The 14,329-nt window shown below is 41.3% G+C and overlaps 1 long non-coding RNA gene across 1 annotated transcript in view; it reads left to right on the top strand.

Annotated features, from left to right (window-relative positions):
* LOC148186316 (uncharacterized) overlaps positions 1-14,329 on the top strand; it is a 77,473-nt gene that overhangs the window by 13,076 nt on the left and 50,068 nt on the right. The gene's annotated exons all lie outside the window — the stretch shown is intronic.

Genomic DNA, 14,329 nt, shown 5'->3' with positions numbered 1-14,329 from the left:
GGCCAGCTCACTCCAGCCACTGGAATACCATTGGTGTGTCTAGATGATGGAGGGCTATTGTTATCTATCGCCTCTGCACTCTGCTGAGAGGCCAAGGAGAAGGCTGGCCACAGCGGCACGCTACGTATAGACTCGCCCACTCGCATTAAGTCATATTTGTTGCTCCTAAATAAAAATAGAAAAGGAGATTTTCAGACACTTTCTTAGAATAACATCTGATTGAAGAGGGAAAGAGGGAGAGAGGGGGAGAAAAAAATTAGAGCGCAGCTCAGCGTGTGTTTCATCACCTGCAAAGCCAATGAGGGAGAGCGTCTCCGCGTCAACAACTGTAAAGCGTATCCCAGCTTCTGCCGCGGCTGCCATCTCTGCTGCACGCTACACTAACCAAGAATGTGTATTTCTGCAGATGATTAAATCAATACCATTTTGACAAGACTTGTTGGAACATGCCTCTTTATTTTACGCAATTCCTTCCCTTTCGTCAGGGAGCATTTATCAACCTGCCGGGGCGCTGTCACCTAATGGAGATTGTTCTTTAGTCTGCACTTGATAGAAGGGAACGATTATGATGCATGTCGATAGTTTACAGAGATATTGACACAGGAACAAAGAGCAGACCCTTGCGGCTGATAGCCTTTTCCCTCGCACTCCCTCAAAGCACCTTGGTCTTTTTTCAAACGTGTCTTTTACCTTCAACATACCTCTCCCATGATGATTTGCTCTGTTTTAGTGGTCAATTAAGGTGTGCAGTTGTTAGGGGACTCCAGCTTTCCCTTGTATTAACTTTTCAACCAAAGCCAGTAGGGATGTCCCAGTCAGATCAGAAGAATCGGTATTGGGCCTGATCGATGCATTTTTAAACTAATTGGGATGGGTTATTTTGAGCATGTGCCCCACCCGTTGATGTGTTTACTTCCGCTGTCACACAGATGTTGTAAACTGAAAGCCTGATTTCCAGCAGATATTCAGGTTTTATTGTAATGCTGCTATTCTGATTCATGTTCAGCTGCTACACCACTTTAAGTTGAAAATAAATTTTTGATGTTTTTAGTGAACTAGTTTAGTATAATGCTGGAATAAACCAGACTGTGACTGCTTTTTATTTGTTGTGACTGGGAATGATACATTTCAGCTATAACAATACTTTGGCGTAGGATTGGGATTAGATTACTCATTTAAAGTGTTCTGTATTTATTAGAGTGCTACAATAAGTGGATTTGAAAGCATTTTTTGAAGACACATTTTAGGTTGTTTACTTTATATTATTAAAAAAACAAATTCTGCATGATCTGGCATTGTGATAAGAGCCGTATAAAATATTTTGTAGTTTTTTTACTTTGTTTTTTTTTTAAGAAAAATACAATAAATAACCCTACGGAACTGTGTGGATATAGACATATTTTCTTGTATTGCACTGCAGAGCTATTAAACTGTCAAGCATATACACTGAAATGATTTTAATAACTTTTAAGTACTCTAAGTGTGCATTGTGCAGCTGTATTATCTAGGTAAATATTGGATCGGGACTTGGTATCAGCAAAAAAACTTAATCAGGATATCCCTACAAACCAGGCACTCCTGCTTCTGTCATCTTCGTCCACTAGCAAAAAAAAAAAAAGTGTCATCTCTAGATGCGCCTTTACCTGTAGTCTATTGTCTGGCACACAAGGAGTTAATGATAAAACCAGCCCAGGGTGTGACAACAGGGCCTGAATATAATAAGCTTGAAGGAGACAGGGATGAGAAAAGGTGGGATGCATATAAAAAGAGGGAGGAGAGTGGGAAAACAAATGATGAGCTCTACCTATAAATTCTTCATCTGCATCGGCTGATTGGAGCGGCTTGACTGTGCGCTCAGCTGTGACTTAACAACTAATCCGGTTTGTAAGTTATTATTTATCTTCAGGAAAGTTTGTCAAACTTGGGCTTTGATTTTCTACCCTGATTTCCCTCTTGTGGCTCGCTCTCGCACATGCTCCCCACATAATTTATGACTGCCTCTGGTCTTGATGACAGATTATTAAAAGTAGAATTAGTTTTTTGCGCAGGATTTCTCCACTGGGAATTGGGAAGGCAGTGCTCTCCGCGGAAGGTCTCTTACGAGGTCTCCATTACTAATAGAAGTTTTTTTCTCTGATGGGGGGCAAGGAGACTAATGATTTGAATTTACTGTGGCAGCCGTCACGTGGTCTGGAAGGCATCAGTCGAACAGACAAGAGGTTAACTTCCTCCCTGTGGAGAGGTTTATTGGATTGTTTAGCAGCAGAAGGATAATGTTTTTGTCATAGACTGCTGCGGCAAAACAGCGGCGTGGCGGTGAGAAGGGGAGAAGAGAAATGAAGGGAGGAAGGACACAGAGAGAACGGGGTCCAGGGATGGATAGAGGGGCAGAGAGGAGAAAGGGATGAAATGGAGAAAACAGCATGATCGGAGCACAGTGAGCAAGGAGAAAGCAAGTTATTTCTAATATCAGTGGACAGATACTATAAAGCACAGTGATAGCGCGCCATTCCTCTACAGCTCTTACATGTGCTCGGGAAGAAACACACTCCCATTCTGCCAGTGTGCACAAAACATAAGTACACACAGCACACATTCACTCACACACAGACAAAAAGAGAGATGTTAGTTCCTTTCACCTGATGGCCGTTTGGAGCTTGTACTCCCAGCATGCCTCGGCAGTATGGGTACCAGAGGGGAGTCACAGCGCAGCTGAGAGCCTCGGCTTAATCTTATGCATCATTAAGCACTCAGCGGCAAGCCAGCGCTGTTCATATACATCATCCACGCTTAATAAACATAATGATGACATAAGATGTAATTCTAGATGAATTTTCATTTTATAGGGAAATGGAGAATTCCTGTAGAAAGGAAAGAAAAAAAGTAAATTATCTGGGAAGTACAAAATAAATTATGTTTTTTTTCCCCACTTAGATGAATGGAGGTGTTTGGTGCATCTGAGTTGGGGATAGTGAGTTAGGCTGCATGGGGATGTGGCGTTGATGGTGGCAGTGAGGGTTTTGGTGATGGTGTGGCAGGTGTGGTTGGGCGAGAGGCGGGGTTGTGAGGGGGAGTGGGAGGAAAAAAAATGGGGGTGGCTATTGTGAAACGTTTGCAATTTTTAATTCCTAATCGCGGGGCATGATGGACAGGCTGAGACACCCCAGAGTGTGGAGCTCATCCATCATGGGAAGAGGAAACCAGAGAGAGAGTGAGAGATGGGAGATGTAAAATTTCAGATGGAGTTACCTTACGGGGGGAGAAGGGAAAATAGATTCCAGATAAAAGGGAAGGATGTGGGAGTAAAAGGGCAGCGGGTACTGTGGGAGGGCATCACAGGCCTGAGATTGCTTCATGTCTCCCTGCTGGGACTCCGTGGTAGCTTGGCCTGGAAATGAGTTCCGCTTTTCGGGACTGTACCAGACATTGAATCACCCAGAGAATCATCCTCGCTGCACTTGTCTTCAGCAGGTAGTAGACATAAAGTGGTGGTGACCTGGCAATGGTAAAGTGAATACAGATGGGATATAATCAGGGAGAAAACAGCAGAGCTACTCAAACATAAGGGATGTAAACAAAACTCTACAGATTCTCTGTAGAGTTGTGCCTCCATTCATAAATAAACAACATACCGACAAAAAGAAATCCTCGAGCAGATGCTAAAGTAGACGTTGGAGATATGGCAGAAAAATCAAATCAGGATGTTTTTCAGGCAGGATCATAATCCAGAATCTTTTTGATGTTGGTTTTTAAGATTGTTTAGCAATGTTCTGAACAATACAACCAAACTGATTTTCCTGTTTTAAAAATTATAGCACTACAAGGTAACGAAACCTAAAAGAAAATAGAATAAAGACCATTTTGGCCACAGTACCTTTTTAAATAGATTTTAAGCCTCATGTGGACTGGGAGATTTTATGCAATCTTATAAGTTTAGTGCAAGCTACACTGTGTGACACTGATTTTCATAAATTTGGGTATGACATCAAGTTTGATGTATGCAGACTGTGCGATGACATCACCTACGGCTTATGTTTTTCGATGTCAATTTGCGTGAACAAAACCTCATTGTCATGTGCGTCATCCATCTACGCCACTAGTGGTACAAGCAAAATGTAAACATATGAATTGAAACCTTGCTATAGTGGCATTTATGTCTGTCACAAAAAGTTTGAAGAGGAGGAGAAGAATGTAGATGTGGTTGTGGCTGGAGAAAAGAGGCCAACTTTGCATACCAATTTTACAACGAAGCAAGCTTAAAATAAGTATTGGCATCTACTATACTATGCTGCATTTCTATTGGTTGGTTAGTAGACGTAGGTCGTAACAGCAGTCACACAATCATACCAAATTTCTGACACTGTCAGAATTTTATCCCAGGCTGTCTTTGTTCGCAAGATCGTGACAACAGCCATCGTTGAACCTCTCTCTGTGCGTCGTAGCACCACTGTTTAATGACCAAAGATATCGCCATGTTTCTTTAACGATGGTCATCTTTTGTCTAGGACAGCCCAAAATGGCACAGTGTGTACCGGGCTTAAATCAAGACTTCTTTTTAAGTACATTGAGAGATTTTTGCATAACTCCAAAAATGAACATTGGTTTCAAAAGATAAACAACACTAAAGTAAAGTGCACCCTTGCTACACAACATTTAAAAAATTCAACATTTGGTCGAAATTGTAACAGTCAGGTAGCTTATAAGGCCCAGATCCCCCAAACGAGTCTATTCACACTGTGTTTGAGGTAGGCAGTATGTGCCTCCATGTTGTCAGCCATGCGGCTACGTTTGATACAAAGCAGGACGGGCCACCGGATGCATGTACGAGTCATAGAACTGCAACTGATAGAATGTGCACTGTAGCACAATACTAACGATCTCTCTGCAATTACAGATTGTGGAGACATTTTAATTGTTAATGATCTAATATCATCATATTGCACGTCTCTACGATGAGGTCACTTTCACACTGTTTGGCATGACAGCTTCATCCACTAAATAAGTCTTGTTGTCCCCGCCGGATTGTTTCCATTTTTGTCAGAGCAAGTTTTTCGCAAACTGTTTGTGTCCTGATAGGAGAGAGCACCCTGAGAGTATGTGAACTGTACATCAAACATGATAATGTCTCATTATGTCTGAGAATTAATTAGCTTCAGTGTGTTGAGGTGCTGGTTGCCTGCCTTTTTTTTTTGAGGCGTAATGCGAGTTTTAGACCTCAGCAAGTTTGGAGCCAGTGGACCATACGAGCCAGTATGCCAGTGGGTGAGCCAAGTCTCTCAATGCAGGGATCATTACCACCTCTCTTTCTCTCTGTCGTTCTTCTTCTCTCCCCCTCGCTCTCTCTTTTACTCTTTATTGTATTTTCCTCCCTTATGTGAAGCCTCCTTTTTCACATGTAATATCTAGGGAAGGGCATGAGTACTAAAGTTCTCAATGATTTGAATGTCAGTATTTGTTTAACATACAGAGTAAACGCTGCACAACCTCCAACATGTTAATGCGACTTTTATGTATTTTTTTTTAAATATATATTTAAAAGGGGTAAAATATTATTTCATTGCAGAGTGGTGAGCAGTGTGTTGCTCCCTCCCCCTGTTTATCATGAGACTACTGCTGCAGGAGTGTGAGCTTTGCATCAGAGGACAGTGGGTGAGAGTCCGCCAGTGCACTAACACACAGTAACAGGGCTAATTGTTAGCAGCGCATAGCTGTTGTTACCAAATGGTTATGAATGGAACAGTCAAGCTGTTTTGGTGTCCGTGTGAGTTTGTTGGAATCGTTAAATAGTTCGGTGTTGGATGTTAGCCTCTGCTGATGAGTTAGCTTGTGCTAACTGGGCAGGTGTTGAACTGACTGGAGGATGACCGGAGGTGATTTAAACCATTAAAAAAATGGAGTAGAACAGTTTCTATTTCAGAAAATCTGTGTTTTTCCAATGCTGCTTCTCATAGAGGGGCAGCTAACTATGGTGGATGATGCAAAAACGCAAATGGCGCTATCTAGTGCCAATGTTTTTTTGTCCTCTCTTGGCTACTGTAGATACATGGAGGGGCAACATGGGGCTTTCACCCTCTCCCTGTGTTAATATAAACAGTTCTAAGGTAACTATGTTTCTTATTTCTACCTGTTTATGCTAAAAATATACTAAAAACATACTTCTTACACTATGTTCCATTTCTGCCAATATATCCCCCCTAAATCCTACATACTAGACCTTTAATGTGGGCACTTGAATATGAAAGTAGGTTAAAATGCCAATCTCTAGTGTTGTCTAAACACTTTGAGTTTCTTTATCAGATATAAAACATATCCCCTTTAGTCCAGTCATGTGGAAATTAGATATAATATACATTTTATACAGACTTTATTTTAGTATCCAAAAAGTCACTAGTAAGGCTAATGTGATGTCATTTTGTTGGTAATTAGTTACCCATAATCCCCCTCACTCTTCTTTCTAGAAAAAAAAAACAGTAATAGGCAGAGAACAGTGACAGGATCAGAGAAATGGGCTTTTAACTAACATGCAAAGTGATGAATGGATTGACCACAATGTAGACTAATGGAGCCATGGAACTAATTAGGCCGAGCAGAGCTGTGCTTAAATGTAAATGGATTGAGCTGGATGAAACGTAGGAACAGCTGAGAGAATGATGAGGTCCTTCACTTAGGGGTCAATCAATGGCCACGCAAACACAATCTTTGAGGCCTTTTGTGAGGTATTTTATCTGTTAATATCCAGGTATTGTTGCATGCATGCAGTACATCTGTGATTATGCCTGGATATCTTCGATTCCTCGTGTCATTGATACATATGGCCAACTGCGTGACTTTGCAGAAAAGCTGTAATAAATCTCTAATCATTCTCGTCCCTGGTGTCCAGCTCTCAGACCCCGCAGCTTGGCACCTACCACATGTTTGCTGGCGTGCCCTCTGACTTTGCGGTCCATGTAGACCGCTTCTGTTGGCCGTGCCTCAAATCTGCTGCTCTCACCTCAAGAATTGCCGAAAAGATAATTAATGCGCTCAGCTACGACACGTAACCTGGGGTTGCGCTCCTCACATCGAGCAGTGTGTGTTTCCTGCATTCACTCAGTCTTTTACGGCCATGCTGTGACCTTGTAAACATCTGCGGAATTAAGTAAGTGACAGGAGTTTACAGACTTGGCACATGCATTACTCCGCGTGTTTGTCTTTGCCTGCTATGCCTCGGTTATGTACAGCAATTATTTTGTGAAAAGAGCTTCCTAGCTAGGAGACCACGGGGTGAGAAGAGCAATAACATCCACTCTGATGCCTACCGGTTGCTGGGAATGCAGTTCATGCCCTCTGTTTTGGCTCTGTAGGCGCTGCACATCCCGGAATTAATGCGTGCAGAAATGCAAATAACCCACCCCAGTAAAAGTTGACATTGCCTCCTCTGATAAATTTTTCTGCTGAGGTAAGAGACAATTTAATGCAGAATTAGAAGTCACTCTCCGCCACCATTTACATCCTTAATTAGCTGTAATTTCTCTGCACCCATTAGAGAGAGAGAGAGGGAGAGAGGACACAATAGAAGAGGAAGAGGTTAAGATGAAAGCGCGTTACTATCCCTTGTGCCAGGCTGGTGTGTGTCTGTTTGTGTGCATCATTGTGTCCTCCCCGGCTAGGTTGCCTTTGGTGATTGATACACGTCTTGCTCAGTCACCAGCCATTGGCACTGGGGTGGATGTAAACACTGATTAGAGGGAGGAAATGAGGCCCTCACTTTGTCCTCTGTGTCAGGGAGCACTGCGGTGGCTGTCTCTGTTTGTCTAGTTCTTTCCACCTGAGCACGTTTCAGAGGACACCGTTAGCTACGCTTTATAGCCATTATTTAGATAGCGACACAACGGGATGCTCCTTTTGCTCTTTGACTGACATGCCCAGCCATGTGCTCAGCAATTCCAACTCCCCGCATCGGACAAAGTGCCGGCAAGTTTGCGAGCGCACAAAAACGATGACGTGTCGGTTTGTATGAAGGAGAGGTTGGATGGGGTTGCTGTTGATTTGATCAGAATACACAAGTAGGAGGCAGTAATTTTACTTTCTGTCAATTGAGTGTAGAAGTTTCCTGTGTTGTTAAACCACTCTGTCTTTGTCATGCATTGTATTTGCAATTTATTAGTATCACAACTTATTTACTGCTGGTTATAGTCGAGTAAAAAGACAGATTCTTGATATTGTTTTTCCAATATCATACAAAGAGGACATAGAGCTGTACATTCACGTTTGTGGCTGTATTTCAGGATATTTATCATACTGTTTACCTGTAATGTTACAATACATGCAAATCATGAAACCGGATACTTTCCCCCTTATGAAATTATGACAAACCATTCAATTTGGACAACAAATCAGCTTACTTTGTTGGCGCCTTATCAGAAAAAAAAAAGAACGGGCCAGAAAGAGTGTTGCACAGAAAACATTTTTCTTTCTTTGCCAGGAAAAATGAACTGTCAACATTTAATGATAGATATTTGCATTGTGATACAAATCGTGTCCTTGGCCCTAAACATAAGATATAGATCCATTTATAATGAATTCAGATAAAGTGTCCTTTTTGCATTCGCGCTCTAATGGATCTGCGGCGCCAGCGCCAGTGACCCTGGTGCAATCGACAAAAACCTGCGCCAGTGGATGATCAAGACAGACATCTATCATTCCCTCTCACACCTTCTAAGACGTCGCTGATACTTGGGTGCAAATGTTTTTTTTTTTTTTGGTTTGTTTTCAACTAAATGTATGTGTAACTTCTGCAAGCTGGCTGACTTTTTTTCATGGTGTTGTGAGAATGTGTGGAAGAAAGGGGGCAAAAAGACATTAGATTTTTTTTTTCCATCATTAAGCTGTGTCTGGGAGATGATGTGCTAGCCGTATGTGGTCCAGGGGAAGTATTTATAGCCCTGCTGGAATCTTGCTGTGCTGCGTTGATAGCAGAGATAATGGGAGAGAATGGGACGCAGCGAACTGTTCTAATGACACCAACAAGACAAGAGAACAGCGAGGATAAATAAATGTTAGCCATTTTCTCTCGCACATCATTTGCATTTTTTCTTGTTAAGGTCACTTATAGACTCAGACAATAACAATGAGGGGGAAAAAAAAGGCTCCCGCCGAATATAAAATCAGAAATAACAAAAACAGAACTACTTAGTATGCAAGTAATTGATTTTATTTCCGTAATAGTGTGACATTCAGTTAAAGATAGTGCCGGTTTTTAATTTTTAGCCGCTTTAATTCCCGTGTAGCTGCTTGAGTGGGTTTCCTTGTGAAATAGGGGGAATACAAACAAGATTTCACTTCATTACACAGGAACAAACTGTACAGAAATTGCACTTACTTATGGAAATGACTGTTAAACATGCACAGCATTACGTGCTCTGCCTGTGCCGAAAATGCCAGAAACATTAAACCATACGAGTGCAGACAGTGAGCCAGTAAGGAGGACCAATTACCAAGGACTGAGTTTGAGGAGCACTGTTCCCAGGGATGATCAAAAGGGACAACCGATTAAAGAAATACATTGACCTTAAAATGGGCCTAATTTAATCAGCCACTGTTTCTGACGGCAGGAACACACTCTTAATGATTAACTGACTTCCTATCAGACACACTGTACAGCTCAAAAAGTATTCAAACTGCTGACGGATCCAACAGAGTATAACTTTCATTTCATACTTCCATCTGATGTCAACAACAGTTGCAGTAACTTTCCAAAAGAGCGGGTCATTAGTGTAACCTCTGGGCCCCGTTTGCTGCCGAAAGGTAATGACAGACAAACAGCATGGTCAGCAGTAGGCATAAGTGCTGGGGTTTATGGGCAGTGTGTTGTGTCCCAGGTTAACACTGATGCCACCATTTAGAGCTCTGTGTTTTAGCACCCGCCTGCTAATTGAGATGACAAAGGCCATAACAATGACATTGTTGGCCAAACGGCCCTCTCTAGACCCACGTCTGGCTCCAGTCAAGGACGTCCAGCAGGCTGTAAGTGCAACCTTGGAATTTAAGATGGTGCCTGAGACCTTATGTGTATCTCGAAAACAATTAGCACGGCTCAGGTGGGCCAACACACATTCTCAGATCCTTTTAAGTGCCAGAGCTGCACCAATTGTTTTGTTTGTTTTACTTAAAGTCACATAAACCACATCCTCCGCTCACAATAGCACATAAATGGCTCGGGAAAAAGCAACGAGAATGGATATTGTGTTGTTGTTTCAAAAATCAAGTTAGATTACCTTATTTGTCATTTACTCATTACACACTGAGACATCCTTGTAAATAGGCTGCGGCTGTAATATGAAACAACATCAATTGACACCCCATAAAACATATATAACGTGTTAACAAGAGATATAAACAAGGCCAGCTGTTGAATTATCTTTGACTATCCTAAAACTGTTTGTGATCAATTAAGGCTCAGTCTCACAGTTTCACATTGAAAACAGGATGTCTTCTGTTACCAGTCTAATAATAGTAATGCATATGGCGAGTGTTTTGATTAACATAATGGAAAAATAGCCCACATAATTTATCTTCTAAGTCCGAGGGAGAGAAAGCCAGATTGGAGCCTGAGGACTCAATCCACCTCAACATATGCTGCCATTGTAAGTCTCTGAATGTGGAGTATCTCGAGCCTCGTTCCCATGATATTTATTGAAAAACATTTGACTTTATGAGCTGCATACTTAATGAATGCCTATCGATGCCACGGCTCAGCAGATGAGGCTATAATTCTACATATAAGTATCGCAATCACACGTAGGTCTGTAATGTTGTTTCTAATTGTGATCTATCCTAATTTCTGTTTGTCAGCCCTGGACTGAGGCTGGGTAAAACAGCGGTTTTCATCACCATTTACTTTGTTAATTTGCAAGCTATTATAGAAAGATGTATAAGCATTGTAGTCATTTATTTCCTCTTATGGTTAACCTTTTCTTTTTCTGTCCTAACCTGATTTTTTTTTTGTTGTAATATACAATAAAAGAAACGGAAACCCTGATCCACCCTGATACAGTTGACAGCTGGTCAACCACCCAATTTCTGAATCAGGCAATTGAGAATTAGCTTCTAATATCAGTCAGCTGTGTCAATCAGAGTTGGGCAATTTATAAAATTCCCCTACTGATGATATTACCTCAAGAAAAACAACAATAAACCAAATGATGTTCCAAAAAAAAGAGAGAAAGTTGACGAGAACCGCACATATAAATGTCTGTGAAATGGAATGTGTGGTAATATCCACGATGGCTCATTTATTTATGTTGAATTTTGCGGCGCCTTTTAGTCTGCACTCTTGCATTCGTATTGTCCATATTTGTGCCTGTTTTCTGAAAGCTTATGGATAGGGAGAAAACGGATTAGTACTATGAAAGATTGTGGGGGCAGTGTGGCGCAGTTGAAGCAAGATAAGACTGTAGGAAACAAAGAGGTCATTTTTTTTAAATGGCAGATTGGGACAAATCAGCATTAAATTCAAAATAATTCTCCCTCCACAAGTGGTTATGTATTTAATGGCCTCACAGACCACTCCCATCTACAGCACTGCCTTAAAAGGTATATTTTTGCAACCTCCTCTACTGTTGTCATATTTGTTGTTAGGAAGTTTTGACTGCCCTCTAGTGCCATCTATAGGCTACATTTATGCCAACGTAAAGGACACATTAGGTAGGAGGGCACTGCCGGTCACAAAGTTTGAAAAGAACATATTTATTTATATACCTAAAAGGAGTATAAATGAGCCTTAAGTGGCCTGAAATGGTGCTTTGAGATCAGTATATCAGATAATTCAACTGCTGTGGTAGTTTTTATTCAGTAAAACGTTTAACTGCTTTGGTGAAGCCCTGATGATTGAGGGTTGATTGCTCATCGTGAAATTTTGGTCCAGTGCCTCTTTGTAGATGGGGTTGACAGTATAGTAGTATTGTTGACAGTTGCATATTCTGTCTGAAGTTTTAAGGTGGGAGTAGTGATTTGTTGCACTTCCTTCTTGATTACTGACTTGTTCATTTCACAGCTTGCAAATCACTTGTTCACTTTCTGCAGCTCTCCATTTTTGTTTGGTTTAAAACCAAAGAATCTCCAAATAGGCACGTTTGCATTCTTTTTGCTAACAAGAACGGACATCTTTTCTTCCTGCAGTTAGGACCTAATGTTACAAAGTTATTTGATACTAGAAGAAGCAGGTTTGACATCCTGATTAACAGCTATATGTGCCACTCAGTGTGCCAGTGTTCAATGGACTGCTCCCAATTGGCCAAATGGATGTAGGGGTGGGAACTTGGAACAGCAGGGAACGCTTCTGCATAGATTCTGGCTCTTAATGGTGTAACAAGATGGCAGAAGCTGTATCAGTCATATTGTGACTTCACTTTTGAACAGTGGGAGGAAGTGGAGACGTGTTGTCTATCTTTATATACAATCTATGGTAAATTACGCAAAATTCATAGCAAGCGTTGCATATCGTTTTGTTACCATGGACATGTGAGGACCAATATTGTGTTGAACGATAATCTCGTCATAACTGCCAAGCCTAGTGTCAATCCACCTGTCATGTGGCATCAACAGAAAATGCCTCTGCTGGATATGAATACATTGTTTTTATCATCTGTTATATATACAGCTCCAGCCTGATGCTATGACTGAACGGAAATAAAGATGAAATCCTTTGTTGCTACACCTGGCTGTGAGGGAGATGTTGATGTCTGGTCCGGCTCCAGTGTTATAGCCAGCAAAAGACAAACATAATTCAAATGCATTGCCTGGCTTATCTTATCTTGTAAGATGGAAAACAAAACCTGGGAGGTAAATCTCATTCATATATTTGTCTGAAACCAGATCTGCAGTTGCTACTTAACGCTAGTCCATTGGTTTTGTCTGAGTGATTCACCTATCGGAGGAAAGTTAGATGTATTCCACTGATTGTCTAGCTGCAAGGAAAAATCCATCTCAGAGCATCCTGCGGCTGCTGGGCCTTTTATTGACATATCAGATGGGACATTGGAGGAGAAATTGGCCTCATTTGTTTCTCATGTCACCTTAATGGCAGATCTCTTTCAAGGGGCAAAGAATTGACAGGCCCCCGGTCTCAGTGAGCAAACAGCCAAACCTAGTTTATTGGTTTCCTCTTGCAACCACTCTGCCTAATGTGGCTGGCTAGATCAGCCTCCAAAGTTGAAAAGATCCCCCAGAAAATATTAATCAAGTCCTCTGACTGATTGTCTTTGCATGATAAATTATCTGGAAAGGGACAGTGTTGCTATAGCCCCGGGACATTCATCACACACGTAGGCTGAGTTGGGATTCCAGGAGAGAAACGACTGTGCTGACAGAGTGGAGGGGTCAATTAGGCATTTTCAGGGGGGATGTACTGTATATAGCATCTCAGAAACAGTGACGTTTGAGCTAGCAGTGAATGACTTGATGTTTTACACTCTGATTTCACACGTTGCCCAACCAGCTACAGGTATGACAACTAAATCTTCAGTTATCTACCAACCAATCATCACTGTCAATACTCCCACTGAGCATTTCCATCTCCAGCAGTGTTAGCATCTTGTTTCCTGGCTTGATTGAAGTTTCTGCGCGTCACTTGGAAGTGAACAGGTGTCAACCTAGCACAGGCACCTCGCAGATGGCAGCATAATTAGCATTGATTCTGGCAGGCTTTCACAGGCCAGGGTCTAGATGGCCGTGACGACCAACTAACCTCCCCACCTCTTGATGGGCTACCTCTGGGACAGATCGAAGCTCATTTTACTCCTCGAGTGGTGCACACTAAAGGACTCTTTAGTAACACACACCATCTGAGGCACACAAATCCTGCTGCATAGCCTCTGAGAGAAACAACTGACAGTTTAAAAATCAAAAACAGCTCTTTGGTTGAGTAAAATAAACCACGATTAGTGCTTTAGCTTATCTAAAATGATAATGACTTCAGTTTCAAGTATTTATCTTTTATTCATTAATTAGGGCTGCAACTAATGTTAATTTTTACTATGTAATACTCTATTTTCTCAATTGATTGTATGGTCCAAAAATAACTAACATTTCCTATTGCAGTTCTCCAAAGCCCAAGTTAATCTATTCATATTGCTTGTTTTATCCAACTAACAGTCTAGAACAAAAATATTTAGTTTGTTATGATTTTTAACAAAGAAAAATAGACAATATTCCCATCTTAGAAGCTGGAACCAGAGAATTTTTGGGATTTGAGCATAAAATATGGCTGAAATGTTTAGTCGATTATCAGAAATGTTGCTCATTAATTTTTATGTTGATCGACTAATTGATTAACCAACTAATCATTTCT

Source organism: Plectropomus leopardus, chromosome 19, assembly GCF_026936395.1.
Source record: "Plectropomus leopardus strain MGB_pleo_1.0 chromosome 19, ASM2693639v1, whole genome shotgun sequence".
Taxonomy (NCBI): Eukaryota; Metazoa; Chordata; class Actinopteri; order Perciformes; family Serranidae; genus Plectropomus; species Plectropomus leopardus.
The sequence above is the reverse complement of the archived record's forward strand: the minus strand, read 5'-3'. Positions and strand labels throughout refer to the sequence as shown.